Here is a 5,838-nt window from a genome sequence, read left to right on the forward strand (position 1 = left end):
GCCCGTAGAGCATGAAGACCACTGAAGAGGCGAGTCAAAGTTAACTAACTCAGAAAAGCTCTTAGGAGAGCCCATCAACACAATCGATTCAGGCTGCAGAAAGCAAAGGAGGCAGACCTGGTAGGGTAAGCCAATTCAGGAGCAGGACCATAGGCTGGGTGTGGTGGCTCATGCCTGTAATCCCAGCACTTTGGGAGGCCGAGGTGGGTGGATGGCGTGAGGTCAGGAGTTGAAGACCAGCCTGGCCAACATGGTGAAACCCCATCTCTACTAAAAAATACAAAAATTAGCTGGGCATGGTTGCTATTTGGAAGGCTGAGGCATGAGAATCAGTTGAATTCAAAAGGTGGAGGTTGCCATGAGCCAAGATCGAACCATTGCACTCCAGCACTCCAGCCTGGGCAACAGAGCAAGACTCCATCTCAAAAAAAAAAAAAGAAAAAAGGGCAGGCACCATAAACTCCTTTAAAACCGAAAAAATAAAATAGCCTCATTCAAGAGAAGGAGCAATGAAACAAACGCCCAGAGAAAACTCCAGTAGACTGTGACAGTTGGCTTTCCCCTAAGGGTAACACTGCCAGAGAGGAGAGCTAAATCAGAACAGGTTTTGGAAAAATTGTGTTGCATTTTGTTTCCATGTGGAAGCAGTAACAGAAGTGAAGAGGCAGCATGTTCCATTTACTTTTCTGAAAATCACATGGCTCAATTTAAGGGAGGAGACCACCCCTCATATTGTCTTATGCCCAATTTCTGCCTCCAAAGAAAGAAGAAGTAAAAACTAAAAGGCAGAAATGAAATCCACAAGCAGACAGCCCGGCGCCACACCCTGGGCCTAGTAGTTAAAGATGGACCCCTGACCTGATTGGTTACTTGCATAAAAAAAGCACTGTGAAGATCCCTGTCCTGTTCTGTTCCATTCTAATTACTGGTGTATGCAGCCCCTAGTCATGTACCCCTGCTTGCTCAATCGATCACAGCCGTCTCACGTGGACCCCCTTAGAGTTGTGAGCCTTTAAAAGGGACAGGAATTGCTCACTTGGGGAGCTCAGTTGTTGGAGACACGAGTGTTGCCGAAGCTCCCAGCCGAATAAAGCCCTTCCTTCTTTAACTCAGTGTCTGAGGGGTTTTGTCTGTGGCTTGTCCTGTTACAGATGAACTTTCTCCCTACCCAGGGCAGGATTGAATAAACTTTACCTCCTACCCCCACCCGAAGCAAAAGCTACAAAAGGGGGCTTGTGGCAACAACTTAAAAAACAAATAAATGCGTGAGAATGCCCAGATGGTCAATCATTATATTTGTTACTTTTGCATTTGGAGGGCACTCCCTACCTCCTTCACCTCTCGCCACCATCACCATCTCCTTCAAACAAGAGTCACACAGAAAATACCTCTCAAATGGAAAATCTATTCTGTTCCAGTGCCACAGGCTTAGGTGTATCTGTGGATTCCATCTAATGGGATGGCCATATGTCAACTTAGAAAGGGTGGGGGCTGTGATGTGACCCCAGCATCCTGGTCAGCTCCATGCCAGTACAACAGTCTTCCAAGTTAAAATATAGATAAGACACAGGTACATGTACATTTATGGAGGTTAAATATCAGAAAGTGAATCCACTTTAGAGGTTTATAAAACGAGAGGCGGATGATGGTAGGGCTGCATGTGTTGGGCACTGGTGCCTGTTGCAGTCATAATTAACACTGCTTAACTGACATCTTGCTGAGGAAGAGAGGGCAATGGGGTGATAAGAGAGAAGGTAGACATAAGAAAGGAAAATGGAGGCTGGGCATGGTGGCTCATGCCTGTAATCCCAGCACTTTGGGAGGCTGAGGTGGGCAGATCACAAGGTCAGGAGTTTGAGACCAGCCTGACCAACGTCTCTACTAAAAACCCCATGGTAAAACCCCGTCTCTACTAAAAATAGTAGTAGAATGGTGAAACCCTGTCTCTACTAAAAATACAAAAATTAGATGGGCTACTAAATGTCTTCTTTTGAGAAGTGTCTGTTCATATCCTTTGCCCACTTTTTGATGGGGTTCTTTTTTTTTTCTTGTAAACTTGTTTAAGTTCTTTGTAGATTCTGGATATTAGCCCTTTGTCAGATGGATAGATTGCAAAAATTTTCTCCCATTCTGTAGGTTGCCTGTTCCCTCTGATGATAGTTTCTTTTGCTGTGCAGAAACTCTTTAGTTTAATTAGATCCCATTTGTCTATTTTGGCTTTTGTTGTCATTGCTTTTGGTGTTTTAGTCATGGAGTCTTTGCCCATGCCTATGTCCTGAATGGTATTGCCTAGGTTTTCTTCTAGGGTTTTTATGGTATTAGGTCTAACATTTAAGTCTCTAATCCATCTTGAATTAATTTTCGTATAAGGAGTAAAGAAAGGATCCAGTTTCAGCTTTCTACTTATGATCAGCCAATTTTCCCAACACCATTTATTAAATAGGGAATCCTTTCCCCATTGCTTGTTTTTGTCAGGTTTGTCAAAGATCAGATGGCTGTAGATGTGTGGTATTATTTCTGAGGACTCTGTTCTGTTCCATTGGTCTATATATCTGTTTTGGTACCAGTACTATGCTGTTTTTGTTACCGTAGCCTTGTAGTATAGTTTGAAGTCAGGTAGTGTGATGCCTCCAGCTTTGTTCTTTTTGCTTAGGATTGTCTTGGCTATGCAGCCTGTTTTTTGGTTCCACATTAATTTAAAGTAGTTTTTTTTTCCACTTCTGTGAAGAAAGTCAATGGTTACTTGATGGGGATAGCATTGAATCTGTAAATTACTTTGGGCAATATGGCCATTTTCATGATATTGATTGTTCCTATCCATGAGCATGAAATGTTTTTACATTTGTTTGTGTCCTCTCTTACTTCCTTGAGCAGTGCTTTGTAGTTCTCCTTGAAGAGGTCCTTCACATCCCTTGTAAGTTGTATTCTTAGGTATTTTATTCTCTTTTAGCAATTGTGAATGGGAGTTCACTAATGATTTGGCTCTCTGTCTGTTATTGGTGTATAGGAATACTTGCGATTTTTGCACATTGATTTTGTATCCTGAGACGTTGCTGAATTTGCTTATCAGCTTAAGGAGATTTTAGACTGAGATGATGGGGTTTTCCAAATATACAATCATATCATCTGCAAACAGAGACAATTTGACTTCCTCTTTTCCTAATTGAATACCCTTTGTTTCTCTTGCCTGATTGCCCTGGCCAGAACTTCCAACACTATGTTGAAAAGGAGTACTGAGAGAGGGCATCCTTGTCTTGTGCTGGTTTTTAAAGGGAATGCTTCTAATTTTTGCCTATTCAGTACGATATTGGCTGTGTGTTTGTCATAAATAGCTCTTATTATTTTGAGATACGTTTCATCAATACCTAGTTTATTGAGAGTTTTTAGCATGAAGCACTGTTGTATTTTGTTGAAGGCCTTTTCTGCACATATTGAGATAATCATGTGGTTTTTGCCATTGGTTCTGTTTATCAACTAACAGGCAAAATAAACAGCTAGCATCATAATGACAGGATCAGATTCACACATAATAATATTAACCTTAAATGTAAATGGGCTAAATGCCCCAATTAAAATACATAGACTGGCAAGTTGGATAGAGCAAAGACCCATCAGTTTGCTGTATTCAGGAGACCCATCTCATGTGCAAAGACACACATAGGCTCAAAATAAAGGGATGGAGGAATATTTACCAAGCAAATGGAAAGCAAAAAAAGCAGGGGTTGCAATCCTAGTCTCTGATAAAATAGACTTTAAACCAACAAAGATCAAAAGAGACGAAGAAGGTATTACATAATGGTAAAGGGATCAATGCAACAAGAAGAGCTAACTATTCTAAATATATACACACCCAATACAGGAGCACCCAGATTCATAAAGCAAGTTCTTAGAGACCTACAAAGAGACTTCGACTCCCACACAATACTAGTGGGAGACTTTAACACCCCACTGTCAATATTAGATCAATGAGACGGAAAGTTAACAAGGATATCCAGGACTTGAACTCAGCTCTGCACCAAGCGAACCTAATAGACATCTACAGAACTCTCTACACCAAATCAATAGAATATACATTCTTCACAGCACACCATCACACTTATTCTAAAATTGACCACATAATTGGAAGTAAAACACTCCTCAGCAAACGCAAAAGAACGGAAATTGTAACAAAACAGTCTCTCAGACCACAGTGCAATGAAATTAGAACTCAGGATTAAGAAACTCACCCAAAACCGCACAACTACATGGAAACTGAACAACCTGTCCTGAATGACTACTGGGTAAATAACAAAATTAAGACACAAATAATGAAACCAATGAGAACAAAAACACAACATACCAGAATCTCTGGGACACATTTAAAGCAGTATGTAGAGGGAAATTTGTAGCACTAAATGCCCACAAGAGAAAGCAGGAATCGTCCAAAATCAACACCCCCAACATCACAATTAAAAGACATGGAGAAGCAAGAGCAAACAAATTCAAAAGCTGGCAGAAGACAAGAAATAACTAAGATCAGAGCAGAACTGAAGGAGACAGAGTCATGAAAAACCCTTCAAAAAAATCAATGTACCTTAAAGGGAATATGAAATCTTGGCCAGGAAACTGGAGGATTTGCGACTGCAGGTGGTGTTTTCATTATTTTTTCCTGCTCTAGGTAGAACTTCAGGAGGGGATGATCTGGGAGGTAAATGGCTGATTTTGTGTTTGTGGCCACTGGATTTGTGTTTGTGGCCTATAGCTCCTGATACCAGAGAGAAGGGCCTTTTCTGGGGTTGGAGTATTTCTTAAGAGGCCTGGGAAGAATGTGATTGCCTTGAGCTAACTGGTCTTATGAAGAGGACCTTAAACTGAATTGCCAAGTTATTAATCTCAGGATTCACAGACTTTGGAGGATAGCAGGTATGACTCAGAAAGATTTATAGGAAGGAGCCGGAACCATATATATTTATGGCCTCTGATGTCCACAGTGACAACTTGAGAGTAATGAATAATAAGCAAAATGGAACTTGAGATAAAGCATAACACAAAGATGGGAGTGGGGGCAGGAAGGAACGGGATCTGGTCAGCCACTGGGTAAATCCAACTTGCTATGCTTTTAAGGAAGTTGTTTTCTGGTGTTTCAGGCAACATGTGAATTACTGAATTGAATTTTGTGGTAGTATTTTAAGAAGGCTCTATTTGATAAATTTAGGTTCCTTTAAAGAATAATAGCCAGGATTGGGAAGAGATTCTATTCCGTGTGCTAGGATAGCTGGTTAAATTATTGTGGATTCAGAGAGGAAAACAAGGGGGTTCACCATAGCTTGTCTTCAACTACTTGAAGGACTACATATGTGGAAGCATTAGTTTTTATTTGTTTTTGGTGGACACAGGGCATAAAACTAGAACTAATAAGTCAAATTACAAAGAGGTGATTTTCAACTCAATATAAGGAAGTAATTTGTAACTATTTAGAACCATCTGGTGATGTGGTCTTTAAAAAATAGAATGTTCTTCATCCTTAATAATTTAGAAGGCTGAGATATTAAATGAGAAATCATATAACTTCATGAGATCCTTGTACAGCCTAAGAGTCTGTTTCTGAGTTAACATGTGCTAGGGTAACTCAAACTTCATTTTAACAGTCACACTCAGCCTTTTTTTTTTTTTTTTTTTTGAGACAAAGTTTTGCTCTTGTCGCCCAGGCTGGAGTGCAGTGGCACAATCTCAGCCCGCTGTAACCTCTGCCTCCTGGGTTCTAGCGATTCTCCTGCCTCAACCTCCCGAGAAGCTGGGATTACACCCTCAACCTTTTTTTTATTTTTCCTTCTTGAATAACTCTTTTTACTTCTGTAA

The sequence above is a fragment of the Colobus angolensis genome, unplaced genomic scaffold (genome assembly GCF_000951035.1).
Source record: "Colobus angolensis palliatus isolate OR3802 unplaced genomic scaffold, Cang.pa_1.0 Scaffold19, whole genome shotgun sequence".
Classification (NCBI taxonomy): domain Eukaryota; kingdom Metazoa; phylum Chordata; class Mammalia; order Primates; family Cercopithecidae; genus Colobus; species Colobus angolensis.